Here is a 19,408-nt window from a genome sequence, read left to right on the forward strand (position 1 = left end):
ACATTGCAAATATTTTTGTATTGCTTTGTTGAAGCCGTCTTTGTCAGCTTTCTACTGGAATGACTATTGATTTTGCAAAACTGGATTTGGGATACTTAAGATTACGAACATCTGAATTATCTAACTGGGAACGAATTGTCGTTTTGATGATAGACTAAGTGTATACTGCTCAGCATGTTGAATATACTTGCAACGTATGTGGTTGAAGTCGTTGAAAGCAGCAGAAAGAAATCGACTAGACACTGTTTTCTGCTGATAGACTGACTTGCGATAGTTGCAGTGAGGCGAGAAAGTCTATTCTTGTATTATCGCCACGTGTTAAAACTAGTAGAGCGAGAACGCAGCGGCCTTCCGTCAGATATACAATTATACGAAAAGAAAGATTCAGGTACGCGAATCAATACATATATGTTCCAGCGATTGTGACGTCAGAAAGGCTAGGCTATAAGTCAGTTTTGCTAGAAAAAATAGCCAGTGCTGCCAAAATCACGGTGTAAATGAATTAAGGTGGAAGGTTACAAGTAGGGTTGCCAGATTGGGCGCTTTTACGCCCAATTGGGCTGCTTTTGAATTTTTCAGGCGCCAACAATTCAAGTTGGGCGCGCTTTTTTGGCTTGCCCCCAATTGGGCTACTTTTTTTTTTAAATATAATATAACTTTTTTATGTAAATATTGTATCATGTTTAAGATTTTTTCCTAATTTGTAGTTATTTCATTGAGGAGCAGCGTTTTTGGAGGCCTCCGACAGGCAGGTTTACCAATTTGGTATAAAGATGCCAATTTTCAAAAATGTGCAATGTGCATTTTTAGGCTTTGATTTCTGGCAATCCTGTCAACTTAAGTGATCCAGGTTTTCATGAAAATGCAGTGGACACCAGCTCAGTTTGTAACATGTACCATGTTTTTAACCAACAAATTTATATTTTAATATTTCACCGAAACTTATCAGAATTGCAAAATGCATTTCAACGCTGCAAATTCAAAACCTAAATTTTGTTCTCACGGAACTTAGGTCACGCTTCCTGTTTAACAAATGCCACTCTCATGGAATTTAGCTCACCACATCTGTATTTCTAAAGCGACATAACCATGTAACCGGTTTCGCTTTCATAGTTCTCACAATAGGCTATTACTGATAAAAAGGTAGCCTACTACCGGTATATTATGAAATAAGCGGAAAATTGAAAAATGCACACACTCAGAGAAAGACAACAGACTGAACAACACCAGAACGAGAGGGTTAAATTCACGACGGGAGAATGTTGCTCAACTGACACCTGTCGCAATAAACTAAATTGGTTAGAGTTAGACATATTTCTCAATTTCTCGAATAGCAAAATTGTAACTTTGATTAATAATAAATATATTTAATATTCCATTGAACTTGTTTAAGTTTTATAGGTAGCCTAATCATCAGTGATGTACGCGCATACAAAAAATATTGACGCCGTCAGCGTAAACGCAAACGTTCGAAAAACCATACGCCGTATGCGTCAACGTAACTTGTAAAACAAGGTGGAGGCGTCAGCGCATACACTAGCGCAAACTAATTTTGTTTGCTAGGTGCCAAACATTCACACGATATAAACCACTCGAAACAAACAAGTTTTATTGAATTTCCACGAAGAAACACAAGCATCTGAAAGTGTTCATCTGACATTTTGCTGTGTTTTGGTTCCAATATGTCTTTGCCCATTGAAAACATTCTTTCAACTGCAGCGCTGGAAGGTATTGGCGTGTTGTAGCGAAAAAAATACATTAAAAAGTATGCGTTGACGCTATGCGCTAACAAACCGCGAAAACTTTACGGCGTAGCCTCAAGCGCAAACTATCCAAAAAATGTGGTTGCAAGCGTCAGCGCAAACAAACAAATTGCGGCGTATACGTACATCTCTGCTAGGGTCTGCTACTATTCGGCGAGTCCGATTCGGCGAGTCCGATTCGACTAGTCCGATTCGGCGAGTTCCTTATTCGGCGAGAGCCTTTTTCGGCGAGTGCCCTATTTGGCGAGTTTTTAAAATTTTTGAAAGGAAATTATCGGGTACCGTGGCCTAATTATAATTGCCGTTTTTACATAGTTTTAACGTCGCTAAACGTTGAAATTGTGCAGAAAGGAATAAAAATAAAATGTTTGAACAATTAAATTAAAATTCGTCATGTCAGTTCAGTTGTTTTTATTTCTGACCATCATATGAAAAACAATACACGTCAACATAGCAAAGGTGTAAAAAAGGTAGAAGCGACAAAACGCGAACGTTAAAACGTGCTTGTGACCGAAGTAAGTTATTGAGTTGAAAGAAACATACGCGCCAACTTCAGGGGGGGCCGGCGCCCCCCGTAAATTTATGGTTGAGGGGCAACAAAAATGGTGATGACAAGTGGTGTTTCAAATATAAAACACTTCGCGAAGGAGATTTAGATAATTTAAACGGACTTAAAGAATGCCGAAAGCAAGAAAAGCCTACGTTGCTCTTGCCCGCAAAACAGCAGCTCGCATGGCTATCTCATACGGTATGGAAATTTCAAAGTAGATGGTAGAGTACTGCTGGAATAGTCACGTAACTATTCACTGCAATATTAAGTAAACCAGCTAAATTAGACGCGCTATTTTCAATGAGGTCTTCCCGCTGTGAGATCAATTATGCTTCAACAGAACGCATTGTTTTTGCAATGTGTGAGAATTAAATTGAAAACCGAAAAAAGAAAAGGTGTTTAATGGTCTTGGTCGCAGATATTGCCTGCATTAACGACGTCTCTTACCGCTATTATCACCTAGCTAACCTGACATCATTGTTTTATGCGGCCGCTAAGGTTTGACATCGACTTTAACGATCATGGAATGTTACGTAATAATAAGAACGATTATATCCTACACGCAAAAATAAAAAAATGGTCTCCTCTTTCTGTTTTGTCTCGTGATCTTTGCATATTGCTCAACAAGTGCATAAAGTTTAGAATTGACAAGAAATCATTGAATTTGAAAATTAAGTTTGAATCACTGCAAATAAACGTATTCAAAACTTTCACTTAAGCCGACGCGATTTCACAATCCGTAATCTACGTCGACAATGATTTTTAGTGCGTTCATTTTGAAAATTGCTGAGCTGGAGACAAAAGCTTGTCCCGTGTTAGTTGAACTTGTCTTTTTGAGGTGAAAATCACTTGCGAACATCTCGACCTTTACTCGAGTACAGTAGCGTAGCCAGGAATTTTGAAAGGGGGGGTTTTGACGACCCAACGGCGGGGGGTCTGGGGGGCCTCCCCCAGAAAATTTTGAAAAATTACTTTGAATTTGGTGCATTCTGAGAGCATTTTCAACAAAAATGTAGTTACGAATATTCCTGTAAAATGGTGGTGTCTGGTGGCATAGCAAAAGGATAAGATCATGTTTTCTTCGGCATTTTTCGGAAATAAAGCTAAGTCTCTATGTTTTCTTGTTGCTAATTCCTGGCTAAGATGTTTGGTATTGGCAAAACTTGCTCTTTTAATGCAATTTTGTTTAAAATTAAGCAATTTTTTTTAGACTGAAAGCATCATTCTCAATATCGTGACGTCACACGCGTGCGAAAGGGGGGGGGGTTGTAACCCCCAAAACCCCCCCCTTGGCTACGCCACTGCTCGAGTATAGCCTACTGTATTCAATAAAAGACTATAAAGACTTTCGATAAAAAACAGAAGAGAAAACACTTCGCCGTTGTCAACGCTTTGAAAGTAAGTAATTAGCGAAACGAGGTTAATAAAACTGATACCGGGTTTTCACTCTGCTTGAGATCTTGATTTTTTGCGTTTTTTTTTCGATAACTTCACTGTCTTGATCGTTGTTGTTCACTCGCACGAAAAGGAAATGAATCGGCTTGTTTTCCAACAGTTCCAATTATGAGCTAACAATATCAAAATTTTTACGACTAGGCATACTGCATGCGTAAAACTAATCCTTTCAAGCAGCGCTTCTAATAAATTCGGTTTGCGACCTATTTGTTAATATAAACACGACACTAAGCTCAATCAAAGACTATTTTAATTGAGTAAATAGCGCTATGGTTATGACGTTATCACCTTTCTCGCCCCCCAAGGTTTTTTGAAAAGTCGGCGCCTATGGAAAGAAATTTGGCACTGTCGCAACACCTTCAGAAAAATTTAAGATATGAAGGGAAAATAAAACAAAGAAAATGTTACAAAAAAAAATAAAATAAATCATGTTTATATATGTCTGTAAGTTAGCACTTTTGAATAGTTAAAATGATTAGTTTGGATCAACAAATGTGTGGCCTACAGCTTGGATTTAAAAGAAATTATCGGGTACCGTAGCCCAGTTATCCCAACCAGCAAAAATGTCCGTTTTTACATCGTTTTAACGTCGCTAAATGTTGAAATCGTGTAGAAAAGAGAACTTTGCTGACTAGGATACGTTGAAGCTGAGAAACATTCACAGACGCCCTTCGAATTGTTCCAAGAACCCATTTAGCATAACATTTCATTTGTACATTGATTCAACGTCTGAATACATTATCTTAAAAATGCAACGTATCGTAGGGCTTCTGTGAATGTTTTTCAGTTTCAACGTATCCTAGTCAGCAAAGTTCTCTTTTCTACAGGATTTCAACGTTTAGCGACGTTAAAACGATAGGCCACACATTTGGTTAGCCTTTTCATTCTGTTACTACAATGGGTTCTCATTTGTTGATCCAAACTAATCATTTTCACTATTCAAAAGTACTAACTTATACACATAAGCATGATTTTTTTTGTAACATTTTCTTTGTTTTATTTTCCCTTCATATCTTAAATTTTTCTGAAGCGACCGTGCCAAATTTCTTTCAACTCAATAACTTACTTCGGTCACAAGCACGTTTTAACGTTCGCGTTTTGTCGCTTCTACCTTTTTCTACACCTTTGCTATGTCGACGTGTATTGTTTTTGATATGATGGTCAAAAATAAAAACAACTGAACTGACATGACGAATTTTAATGTAATAGTTCAAACATTTTATTTTTATTCCTTTCTGCACGATTTCAACGTTTAGCGACGTTAAAACTATGTAAAAACGGCAATTGTAATTAGGCTATGGTACCCGATAATTTCCTTTTAAAAATTTCAAAAACTCGCCGAATAGGGCACTCGCCGAAAAAGGCTCTCGCCGAATAGGGAACTCGCCGAATCGGACTAGTCGAATCGGACTCGTCGAATCGGACTCGCCGAAACGGGCCATTCCGTCTCTGCTAATCATATCCCTAGAGCCTAGACGAGACAGACTAAAATTATCCCTTTAATAAACAAAAAGCCAGTATCAGATAGGCAAAACCCTACATTGGGGGCTTAAAAGATGAAAAACTCTACAAGTTTGTTTTTATTTCTGACCATCACAACGAAAGACAATATATGTCAAACATAGCAGGGGTCTAGAAGCGACAAAGCACGAACGATATAACGTGCATAATGCCAAAGCAGGACAATCAATTGTGGCATGGTCGCAACACCTTAATAAAGTTTTTACAAATGTAGAAAGATGAGAAAAAAAGGCTAGTGAATTTTTTTTAACAATTTATACGAGTAAAAAAACAAGACAAAAAGATAGTTACTATGTTGATCGACCTTGATGGGTTATCAAAAGTGTTGATGGTCTTGAGGGTAACACTCTTGATGCGTTAGCTCATCACAAAAAGCAATTAAATCATTTTTTGTGTTTAGGTACCGGTAGGCTACTTGTTTGTAGCTATTTTAACAAACAGTTGAGTAAATGCATGGTTGCCAATCTGTCTGAAAGATGTGTAGAAACTGGAAAAACACTTATAATTTGGGACTGATGATTAAGCGCTCTGGAAGAATTTTGTATAATAGCCTATCTCTTTGCTTGGGCTCCATTTTAGAACCACCAAAAAAATTGGGCTACTTTTTGCATAAGCTTGGGCTCGTTTTTATATTAACCTCTGGCAATCGTAGTTACAAGTTAGATTGAGGGTGCTGGACTGCATTGTAGAATGACATAAAAATGTAGGAAAGTGAAACGCAGTCGGTACATACTAGTGGCTCTTTCATTGGTTTGACTGAAGAAGGTCAGCCTGCAAAAACTGTACTGACATTTATGGTCCAATCAGTAAGTGGAAAATACAAAGATGTTGTTTGTCTCATATTCCAGTTGAAAAACTTGACACTAATTTGTTACAGAGTTGGTTTGAACGTGTGATGCTTGCAATCAATGATATCTTTTTGTGATTGCTGTATCTGCAGACAATCATGTCTGCAACAAGAAAGATAACATTTTTCTAATTTACATCATAGCAGTTTGTTTGGGTGTTTACTACATACTTTTAAAAGCTAAATTCATATATAATTGTTTAAATAAAATGTTTTATTATACTTTCATTTTCATATGCTCGATAATCGATATATAGTCTCTTTAACTTATCTGAATGAAATAAAAACTCTTTAAAATAAAACAGTTAAAATGATTGCGAGAGCTAAATGGGCTGAGAATAGGGTCCCCTGCTATCTGGAACTGAAAGTACTTCAGTCAAAGACATTTTTAAGTTTGAAATGGGTTCATTATAATAAGAGATTGCCATCCTCAGGGTACATTGACACTGGGGAACTGAAATTAGACGCCCATCCAACTTGATGCTCCATACTAATTTGATGCCAGCTGTTCAGTTTTTTTATTTAAAACTGTTCAATGGAAACTATCAAAGCACTCTACACAGCTGTTAAGTTATTAGTCTATTCTAAGTGGTTATCTGGTTGCACATTTTTTTCGCAAATGTTTGCATTAGGGCTTAGCCTACATCAAGATTAAACTGTTTCTGTTGCTGAATTTTGTCTACAGAAAAGTGATGAAAAGATTACAGTTAGACTCTCCTATTTTGTTTGATAAGTTCATAGTTATTGTTGCTACTTTTGCCATCTTCTTGAAAACACAAACAAAGCTATTTTGCCTTTGCATACATTTTGATAGATCTTTTCATGAGAAAATAGCTTTAAATTAAATGCATTAAACGTAGTGGAAACATCAAACTTGAAGTTTGAAAAATGCATTACAAGTACTCTACATGTCTAAAATTTATTGATTAATATAGAATGAAATACGATTTTTGCTTTTTTATTATTGTTTTTCTTAACCTGATATTGCAGTTACAGAAGGCAAATTTTTGCCTGTTGCTTTTGTAACTTTTTATAAATATTGTTTAAACAAAATGCCATCTATTGCTATATACCACCCATTACAGTATCACCATTTAAACTATACGTTTTGTTTTATAGGAAATTGTTTGTTGATCTATGTGGTGGAAAGCTTTTGCACAGCATAGAGCATCCATCGAGAAAAGAGAAAAAGCTGTTTTTATTTTTTGATTTTACGCATAATCTGAAGAAATTTACAACAATTCTGTAAAAAGAAAACGGTTGCATCTCCCTTGTGCTGGCCATGAGCACCTGCTTGGTCAGTCATGTATTACAAAATTTTATCATTTGTCTCGTCTGTATGCTATGGAAGAAGACAAGGCATTAAAGGTTGCTAACAAACTAAAGAAATCCTCATTAAACCCAAGCAGCATTTCACGGACATCTTCACTGCATGCTCTCAGTAGGTTTTTAGTTAAAAGTAAGTTTATCACTTTTTACTTTGATATAACTGTTCTACAACTATTAGTGCTTTGTTTGAACTGATTTTTGTTGAAATGTGTGTTCTCTTAGCAATTTTTCATCAACAAAGGTTTTACTGTTACACCGGTGTCACTCCGGCTTTCTTGCAATGCAATGTTAGTACTTAGTAGGCTAGACAAGCATGTGATAATTTAGAGTTTTAGACACAGTATTTTTAGTTAGTTTTTATAGTATATTTTGTACTGAGAATGTGACATGGTATTTCTGCATGATGACATGGCTAACTACAAGCAAGCTTCCTTAGCTTTGATAATTCACATAGATCTACATGCTGTAATTTAGATAAAACATAGCTATCTAGTCAAAATAGGTTCTTGTTAAAAAAATTGGTTGTAGGGCTAGTTTTGAGTTGTTTTATTTAGGCTATATATTGGAGAATAATTGGCCAAATGAGTTAAAATGAAAAATCTTTCTTATAGGAACATCCTAAAAGCATTTCCAATAGCCTATTATGGGTTCTCGGAATCATGTCAGCATGGAGGATATATTTGAAATGATAAATGGAGATGACAGTGGGGTTGAAGGATTTGCGGAAGATAGTGACTCCGATGACGACTGGTGTCAAGATTCTCGGGTATTAGCCTAAGTAACTTGGTCACTAATTTAATGTGGTACTTATTTTTAAACTTCAAGATGATGAGACACCTCTACTTAGATTAGGGGTCGGCAACCATAGGGCCATGCAACACTAAGGCCAAATTGCTACAAAACTTGCAAACTTTTTTGATCAACCGGACTAGTGCTAAAATATGAATTTTATTTTTAAAAATTTGTAAACGTTTGCTGTGACAAATACTCAAACACCTCACATAATCAAATAGTAGCATTATTGATAGAATCCATGCAAGGTCGCTTATGTGTGTGGGCCTGTGTTTCATTGTTTTGTGTACATGCTCAGACACTAAAAGCCATCATTTTTACATAGATTCAATCTTTGCAGAAGTTCAATCAATGTAAAAATGATAGATTTTGCAGGTATTTAACCTTAATTTTATTGAAAAACATGTTATTTTTGAAACTATTGCAGACTGTTGGTAAACATCAAAGTGACACTAGTGATGATGATCAACCTCTGTCTCACTTGATTCCACAAACAGCCAGCAGCTCATCCTTCAGATCAAGTGCATCCTATCAGTGGAGAAAGAAAGAGTTTGTTCCACCCAATACTACTTTTACTGGCCCCACAATCTAAACTCCTGATGATGAACAATTAAAATCTCCATTTGAATATTTTCAACAGTTTATAACTTCTGATATGATTGAAAACTTGGTAGAAAACACAAATTTATATAGTGTACAAAGATCTGGAAAAAATGTAAATACAAATACGAAAGAAATTGAACAAGTCATAGGTATGTTTTTTCGAATGGGACTCGTCAGAATGGGAAGTGTAAAGCAGTATTGGGAACATGACACTAACTATGAACCGGTATCCAGCGTGATGCCTCGTAATAGATTTCAGCAGCTATTGACTTTGCTTCACTTTGTTGATAATACTGGGGTGTCAGATATTGACAAAAAAGACAAGCTTTGGAAATTAAGGCCATAGTTGACTGGCATCAGGGAGCAATGTTTGAAAGTTACACCTGAAGAACACTGCTCAATTGATGAAATGATGTGCCAATATAGGAGGCAGACCAGCCCCATCAGACAATACATCAAAAGCAAACCTCACCCATGGGGATTCAAGGTATGGGGTAGAGCTGGTTTTAGCGTCATGTTTAGAATGATTTTGATGTATACCAAGGGGGTGATGGAACACGTAGCCAACTCGGTCAAGGTGGAGATGTTATTATAAAATTAGTCTCTACATTAGAAAAAAGTTCCAATTATAAGGTGTTTGCAGACAATTTGTTTACTAGTCTCCCTCTTCTGGAAAAGCTCAATGCATATGGATTTTTATACTCTGGTACTGTTCGACAAAATCGATTGCGAAACTGCACTTTGGCAAGTGAAAAAGAACTTCAAAAACAAGGCCGAGGCTCAGTAGACCATCGAGTGGAAGTTAATCATAATATTGCTGCTGTGCGGTGGTATGACAAAAAGGCTGTCACCCTACTCTCCACCCAAACCTGCATTGATCCACAGAAGAACAGCAACAAATGGGACAAGAAAACAAAACAGCATGTACAAGTGGCTGTGCCATCCATAATTACTAACTACAACCAATACATGGGTGGGCATAGACATTAGGGTGTCCCACTTTTAGGCGACTTTTCAGGAAAATTAGGTTCGGGTCAAATTCTGACTGGATTTTCGTCACTGATTTCAAAAATGACGTTATTTTTTTCATTATGACGTCATCTTGATGCGCCAGCTAGCGGATTTTTTGCTATTTTGGCCTTATCACGAATATGGTAAGAGCTAGAGAGTTGGAACTTGCGCCAAAATGACCAGTAGGGACGATTTCCTATTTGTTGTCAATACAATATGAAACGCTAACTGCAACAGAAAAGGAATTATTTTGAAAAAACATGTTTTTGGTCATTTTTGGACAAAAAAAGTGAAACACGGCAATTTTGCTTGGGTTTTGCTACAGTGATGCTTTTATTTCGATTGTTAAGCTGCGCCACCTTGTTTAAAAATTAAGTACAGAGGTAGTAGCTTAACAATAGAATACAGTGACGCTTTTATTTCGATTGTTATGTCATAAACAGTACATTCTAAAATGAAAATGATGCAATGTTGCATCATTTTTGTTTGGGATATTTTGCAAACAAGATTCATAAATTTTGTCTGGCAGGTGGTTTGATGAACAGAATTAAGAAAATACCAAAACCTAAGCCCCAACATCTGAAAATCCGACAAGATTGTAAAGTTTCCATCACAGATATAGCCGCAAATCATTTAAAAGCCAAGATCTTATGGTTTTCTGAGCACAAGAAAGAAGCTAAAGATTCATCTTTTCGGAGCGACCTTATATGTCTTCTTGCTCTGGCAGCTCATTTATTGATGGATGTTCCAGGACATTTGAAACCCCTACTTTTTTATCCTCAAGAAGGCGTGTCCCATGCGCGTTGGATAACAACAGCGAGTGGTTACTTAAGAATCAAGAATGCTGATTTTTGGGTATTGTGTTGAGCCTCAGGATATCCCTAAACTTCAACGTATGGTTTCTTTCATTGTTTGTGTTTATTTGCCTGCATCTTTGGTCATCCATCTTAAACCTTCCGCTGCTGAAGGTCCCTCAATTGTACTGTTCACAAGAGATTTATTACTTGCAGATAAATTTATATCATGTTGATGAACCACTGAACCAGTATTCAACGCTGTTCTGATACATCGTTAAGCAATTAAGCATGCATCCCAATGGTTGAGCACTAAAAACGTTGCTTTAAGTTCCCGCGCTGAAGCTCCGCCTTTGCTGCTGATGCGGTAAGACAGAAAATTTTTCCAAGAACATTGATATCGAGCAGACGCTTTTGAAACGTGGCAACTTACATGATTTTTTCTTTGAAGAAAGTAAGATGGCTCCATGCATTGCATGTTTTTCATCTCCATCAGTGTTTTGGCGTATGATCGACAACAACAACAGAGCGCTTCATTGGAAGACTGAAAGGCGTTGTGAACGGCTTGATTCGAGATGACCAAGATGATTTGGCCAAAACAGACTTGCGCATTTGTGCTGCTTTGCACAGTATGGTGTGATAAATAATCCCATTGATCTGTGTTGTGTTGTTGAATAGTGGTTGTATTTGATAGATCTTTGAACTAAATGATCAAGGGTTTAGAGTTAGCTAGTATTAGTAATGTGGTTGTGTTGTTGTGTTTGTTGTGTTGGTTGTTGTGTTGTTGTTGCTGTTGTTGTTGCTGTTGTGTTGTTGTTGCAATGGTTGTTGTGTTGTTGAATAGTGGTTGTGTTTGATAGATCTTTGAACTAAATGATCAAGGGTTTAAAGTTAGCTAGTATTAGTAATTGCAACATGCATGCAAAAATCAATGCTGAGGTAATTAATTCTAAATACAATATGCTAGTAGACTACTACCAAGTACCACTGTACTTAATTTTTAAACAATGTGGCGCAGCACAGCAACTTAATCGAAATAAAAATGTCACTGTAGCAAAATTGCCATGTTTCTCATTTTTTTGTCCAAAAACATGTTTTTTCAAAATAACTCCTTTTCTGTTGCAGTTAGCGTTTCACATTGTATTGATAACAAATAGAAAATCGTCCCTACTGGTCATTTTGGCGCAAGTTCCAACTCTCTAGCTCTTACCATATTCGTGATAAGGCCAAAATAGCAAAAAATCCGCTAGCTGGCGCATCAAGATGACGTCATAATGAAAAAATAACGTCATTTTTGAAATCAGTGACGAAAATCTAGTCAGAATTTGACCCGAACCTAATTTTCCTGGAAAGTCGCCTAAAAGTGGGACACCCTAATAGACATGTTGGATTCATTTCTTGCCAAATATCGCTTCAGAATACGATCCCGAAGATGGTACATTTATTTATTTTGGCACTTCGTTTATATTGGCCTGGTCAACAGTTGGCTGCTCTATAGAAGACACTACCGGTTGCTGGGACTACCTGAAAAAAAATCCTACCTCAACGTCACTTTCAGGGCCAAGTTGCATCAGCCTTGATCTTGGTAAATACCTCCAGGAAGCGTGGCCGTCCTTCTGCTTCTGCATCCCCTCTTCCTTTGAGTAAACGCATCACCTCTTCCTTTGGTTTCTAACCTTCCATGCGCAGATGTCAGAAAAGAACATTTCGCACTGGCCCACGAAAGTTGATAAGCGAGGACGATGTAGATTATGTGAAAAAAAACAATACAAACACTTCATGCTCTAAATGTAATGTAAGATTGTGTTTTGTGGAAGGAAGAAATTGTTTTGTTGATTTCCATGTCTGAAATGCATACAGGCCCAGGCCTTACTAAATTTACAAGATTGATTGATCGGTTGTAGTGTTCAAAATTGAGATCTGTGTACAACTGTCCATTCGTTTTTCTTTTTTTGCTATTGTATTTTATTGGCCATTATTACGTTAATCTCCCAGACAACAAAATCTGTCATTTTTACGTTGATTCAACGTCCGCAAGCGTGGAATCAATGTAAAAATGGCTGATTTGTTGGTTGCGGTCAAAAAGTCAAAATGTACTGTAAATACCCGTATATATGTCACAAGGAAAAAATCCCCCTAAAAATGATCAAATGTGTTTTTTGTACTAATTATTTGATGTACAAGATATGATCAGCCAAATAACTGAAAATAAAAATTTTTCAACTTGTTTATGTTGGTCTGGGTTCTGCGGCGAGAGCCCATGGCAGTTTTAAGCAAGCATTATATCCACATTAGCGAGGATGCTTTCAGATGTATGGCTCATGAAAGTTGGAGTCCACGCAATATTATCACACCTTTCAGGTTCCCTGGTTATCAGTGGTTTGCAGACGAGCTGGTCACTGTCAACGCTTACTTTGGCACTTTACTGCATTCGCTATATACCAACTACGCCACTGCTCTATTGTATTTTAGGGTAGTCTTTTTATGCCCTTATTTTGTGTAACTGAAAGAAAACTGTCTGTTTTATTGCTTCATATCTACTGCACAGGTTTTAATTGGAATTTATGAATCCTATTATGATGCATGCTCATTTTGTTTTCTCTCATTGCTTGCCCTATTCATAATTAACGTTTTGGGTAGAGCTTTCTTCTGCCTGATTACGTTGGCTACATGCCGACGAAAGCTTCGATATTCCATAAATACTGTACACAGTTAGTCAATATGGTACACTCTTGTACTTGTAGATAGATGACTGAGTGCCTCCTCATTGCTTCGTATCTTTACAATGTGGTGATTTTGGCGTCGGCCTGCTCTTGTCAGCTATTTTCTAGTTAGCCATTCCGTAGTTGTAGATATCCCTGATATCAACAATCGAAAACTTTATTCTGCCAATCTTGGTAACCGGCCCTGCGTCAAAACCCTCTACAGTAGAAGTATGCGAAACTACTAGGAGTAACCTATCAAAGGCTTTCTCAGACCATTTTCTGGTTAGCAATCCCATACTTGTAGATATATCTGTTGTAGAGGCGTTGATTGACTGACCTAGGCCGGTTACTCAGTTTGACAGAGTTAAGTTCCCGATTGTAGTTGAAGTTTTGTTTATGAAATTTTTCATCCATTAGGTGGCGTTGATGGTACTGTACTGAAATGCGTTGCTCAAGCGCACACCCCGAGAATCAAACTAGCGGCGCTTGATTATACAGTTTCTTTTTCCTTAAATACGAGCGTCTTTGTTCGTAAATTTAAGCACTTCACCAACTGAGCTGTCATGATTTAGATTCAACAATACATTCGGAAACTTCATTCTGTCAACCCAGATGCCGGGCCTGCAGCATTGATTCGAAGCCTCTGCAACAGTGGTTTTTAGCCTATGGGTAATTAGGTTGGTTGGTTGGTTTTGAATCTTTATCCTCCGACTGACAAAGCCTTGATAAGTTATTCCTGGTAGTTTCGCATACTTGTAGAGGCTCTTGACCCAGAGCCGGTTATCGAGATTGTCAGAGTGAAGATTTCCGATTGTTGAAGTCTTGCTGGGGAATTATTCCATTCACTAGGTGCCACTGAATGGAGAGCAGTCCTGAAATGCGTTGCTCTAGCGCACACCCCGAGAGTCGAACCAGCGCCGCGTAATCATTAGCCGGACGCGTAACCACTGAGCTAACGGGGCGGAATTATTCTGAAATTACCCACATGTGGGTACTTTCAGGATAGCAGGTGGGTAGTCAGCTGAACCAGAATATTTAGAATTATACAGTACATGTAAAAAACAATGTCACTGCTGTAAGTGGTAAAGTTGTTTTAAGTGGCCAGCACCAGTATTGCACCGATTGTAGGCCTATACAAAAAACAAGAGCAAATGTCTGACTGAAACTATTGATGTCGTTCTTTACATTAAATGTTGTTTTTGTTGAATAACGCTGTTTTACATTTTTAATATGGCAAAATAGCTAATTGGATTAAATTAGATTTTGGGTAATGAGACTTTGATCTGGACAGAAATGGATAATAAGGGAAAAAAGGTTAAGAATCACTGCTCTACAAGCACGCGAAACTGCCAGAATTAATCTCTCAAAAAAATGTTTCTCGGTCCGACGATAAACATTTGCAAGACAACCCAAATGTAAATTGCAAAATTATGAAAACGAAGGCTGCGACTTTTCTCTTTAAAAAATTAAAAAAAGTGTCGGAATTGCTGATTGCAGTGTTCTTTGAGCTTTTGCGACCGAATGTATGTCCTTTTACCACCCCAGGTTCACAGTGTTCCAGCACAGAACTGTTCAGACCGTGGATAAACATTCAAATCAACCACTGCACTGGAAGTCTACTAAGAAGCAACCAATTTTTGGCTTCATCATCCACGACACGCAGACCTTCCTCTCAGTTATGTGGCTTGAAGATGGCGCAATCGTTGGTCTGATATATAATTGGTCTATAATTCAACATGAATTATAGACGTAATAGTATCACAACATATTTTTGCGGTGACAAGATAAAATTTTAGGGGTCGATTGCAAGCCTCCCGCATGGCTACGTCCCTGCTCAGCGCCACATTGGTAAGAAGAGGAGAGACCACTCCTGTAACACAACTGTTATGACATAAGAACTTACTTTTTTGCCCAAACTTTGCATCAGGTTAACAAATTTGTGACGTTGTAGGATCCTTCATTTAGATTACGTTGTTCTGCGTCGTTTTTCCATTGTTGCGCACGTGTGTTAATCGCATTCTTTAGTTGGTAGTTCATTCTACACAACGTCATAGATGCGCACAACTAGTAGAACATTCAATCAACAAGCCAAACTTTTGGAGAAGGGAGTGTTCTACCTGACTGTCAGAAACCCTAAAAAGGTGAAGAGTTCAACTGATTGGTTGAGGTGGCTTTCGATACTACGTGGCATGAATTAGTGGTGCGATACTGATGAGCCCAGCCTCATGGGCGAAACACCTGTATATATCGCTATCGGGCCTTACCACAATCGGATGCCAATGAACAAGTCAAACTTACGAAGGCTAACTTATATTGTGGTAGCATTTATATTTAGGACTCCCTTCAAATTTGGGATAAGTTGGAACCAAGGTTACCAAGTTGGGTTCAAATTTGAGGAGATAAAAAGCTGTAAGACACAAAATCGTAACACATGTTGGATAAATCGTTATGTTGAGTGTGATTATAATGTATTGTTGTGTTTGTGTCGCGAAGTGATTCTGCGTTGTTCCACCGCCTTCGGCAAAGGAATGTCGGAGTTTGTGCCGTGTAGGCTATATGAGTCCGCTGTATGAAAAGTTTCATTGCTTTATGGGCGCCGTTGCAAGCCCTAGGAGGCATTCATTGTTTGTCTGACTCTTTTTTGTTAAAGAACAGACTATGCCGAGTGGCTTGATCATAATGTAGCTTTGTCTTGCTTTTTCGTCGCAAGGATTTGTCGAACAACGCCGTTTGACATCATCACAGCAAGGCAGCTTTTGTATTCGTTGTATGGCGCTAGAGAGACGCTGCAGCATTGGCTCTGAAAGCATTTCTTTTCCGGCGGTGAGAACGGCAGAGCACTCACGTTTCTGATCTGGGTTGTTCATGATGATTTCTGAGAAAGGCAAAATTAATTCAATTACACGTCCGACTATAGAAGTATCTATTGACTTGTTTTGTAAGTCGACCTGTATAAAATGTAAAGGTACCATTTGTAATGAGGACAAAACTATTATAGCCTACAACAGCTTCGATAGGCATAGGCTATACCATTCAGAATCTCGTAAATGTTCATACAATAGTCTGAACAGTGGTTTAGAACCTGTAAATTAAACACATATGTAATAGATACACGACTTAAAATCAAACAGCAGTTTCATGCAGTAGGATAGATTATGTTTCGAGGGCACATGCATGCTTGCCCAATATAGGTTAGTACATGCCAACCATTAGATACGCTAGAAGCTTTTTTGCATGCCACGCTCTCAGTTGCAGTCATGTTCAACCGTGTACACTGTACACTTAGCGCGTTGGGCTCGCAGTCGAGAGCCTGCATGTTCGACTCCAGCCACCCGCACTTGCTGTTGTTTCTCTGGGCAAGAAACTTAACGATAATTGCCTCTACCTAGGGATCGATTTTGAGTTATGGGTAGTACCAAATTTCAGTCACAAGTAAAGTAGACAACCGGAAAACAGACATTGCCGTCGGCTGCAGCGTGGGTCAGGTGTATGTCGGAAAGCGTACACCGATGCATAGCGCTCAAGTCCGCTTTCCCGCAATGCAGGATAAAGATAAACAAACAAACAAAACAAAAAACGTTGAGCAGACAAAGTCTGAAAAGAGAAAAATTGAACCCAGCTAGAAATTTCAAGTAGATGCTACGGAGCTTGGGTCGTGTATGATACGTTAATTTTCACGTAGATGAAGTGTCGATACTATTTCACGTGTATTACACATAGGATATTTGGTGGTGAATTCTAAGTGTTTTACACCCGCATTCCACCTAATTTCCGCGTAGCCTACAGATGATGCCTTTTGACCTATTCCTTCACAGTAGCTACAGCAATCGTTAGTTTACATTATTACCACCAATTCCGATGGCTTACGTGTGGGAATTCGATAACTAACAAGCTTTAGGCTAACTGTTTGTAGCCTAGGCTACTTTCTTTTAGTGGCATTTCATCATTGATTTTAATTAGTTAAGCCAAACATTCTAAGCTACATTTAATTAAATACAAATTTAAATATCAGTGGCGGCTGGTGCTGTTTGTGAGCAGTGACGCTGCAAATGACTTCGCGGGGGAGGTCTCTCCCCAGAAAAATTTGAAAAATCGCATTAAATTTGGTGCGTTCTGAGTATGTTTTTACCCCAAATTTTGAAAAAATGCATTCAAACTTTATTGAAAACTTGATGTATTCCTAAGCTGTATTTAAAAAAAACTAACAGTATTGCTTTGGAGACAAACTTTACTAGTATTGAGCTTAGTCTGACTTGCATACAAGGTTCAAGTGATTTTGAGATGCCCTAGCACTTCCTATAACCTGTTAAATACCCCAACTCTACAGCTAACACTTCTACATTCATGGCTCATCGCTACTCTACAAAATAAAAACTAACTTTAAAAAGTCTGCAAAGTTATTCGGTTAGGTGAGGCTGTTTTCTATGCAGCGCCAGCAGATTCAAAAATTGCTGTAAAATACCAAAAGAGGTGGAGCTTCAAGGATAATTTTTAGCCAATCAGAACGCTTGAAATCCAGAATCTCGGGCTACAATAAAGTTTGCCCAAAATCGGCGTTGCCAAACGAAACTTTTAATATTTTAATTTTCGATCCGCAGTTCTTAAGTTAAAAAAGTAACCGGGTAGGACAAGCACAGAGGAAATCATATTTTCTCTTTCTTTCAGGTGGGGCTGCATCCCCATGGCACGAGCCGCCACTGCTAAAGATTACAAGAAAATGAAAAAAAGTGGTCCATGGTTAATTTTTTTCTATTGGCGTGACAAGAAAATGATATAAAAGCTTTTTGATTAGGCCGCTTCATATCAGATCCATGACCGATGGTGCAGCGCATTGCTTCCAGGCAGTAGCGGGATTCAATCCAGTTAGCTTTGACTGAAATTAGCCATATCTGGCAACCCTACATACAGTGATTAGGATATATCAAATTCAGTGAAAAAATTTGGCCAGGAACCAGTTTTGCAAACTTTTTTATCTTTAGGCAGCGGTTTGAGCAAACCGGTAGCAAAGTATCTTCATTATATCTCTTTATAGCAAAGAATCAAATGTCTATTTATGGTGGACATGAATCGCGAATTGAACGAACCGCGAATCGTTTGAACCGAACCCCACCTCTGCTTCTAGGTTAATTCTAAATGGTGAACAGCCTCATTCAACTTTCACTTGATTGTTTTGTTAAGTCGGCAACCAGAATAAACCGAGGCGATGTTCATCCCACATCGTTACCTTCCGTATGGTTGTTACTCAGCCACTGTTCAACTGTTGTATAATGTGTAGTTTCTTGAGTCGGTGATTACCACGTCATCAACAACTGCACCATCTTAAAACCACTTAATGGAGTGGAAGGTCTGCGAGTCTTGGACGATGAAGCCAAAGACTGGCTGCTCTCTGGTAGCTTTCGAATGTAGTCTGGGAACATCGTGAATCTGGGGTGGTAAAATGATAGACCCTCTGCCCCAGAGGCTCACACGACGACGACGAGGTTTAGATTTGGCATTACATTCGAAATATTAACTTAACTGTAGGCTACAGAATATAAATTACATTCGCTAATGAAGTTCGTTCTAATTTACCGTAGAAAGACAGAAAATTCAGACGAAGCTGAATGTTATTATTGTTATTTCTTGTGAGGTAACTGTGATGTGTTGAACACGCTCGATTTGAGTATCTGTTAATGCAGCTTTTAGGCGTATTGAAAAATAGATAGGCTACTACTGAATTCTGTAAGGTCATTTGGTTAATATGGTAAATATGGCATAATAAGGAAGATAATATCGAGCGAAGTTAAATTCTAAGATTAAATATTAAAAAAAAACTTTAATCTTAAATACGTCACCCCACAGAATCGGTATTATTTCGGTAAAGAGATGTAATATTTTGAAGATAGAGGCGTAATTCAAATATTATATGCTTAATAAATGGATATTAGATAGCAAACTGAGTTCTCATCTTCTGCACTTTGATGGAACACTAGCTACGTTTCAAGAGATTAAAATCCACGTAAACCTGTTTCGGGCTCTTGGTGTCTACTGTCTAAGAT

This window comes from Aplidium turbinatum, chromosome 1, assembly GCF_918807975.1.
Source record: "Aplidium turbinatum chromosome 1, kaAplTurb1.1, whole genome shotgun sequence".
Taxonomy (NCBI): Eukaryota; Metazoa; Chordata; class Ascidiacea; order Aplousobranchia; family Polyclinidae; genus Aplidium; species Aplidium turbinatum.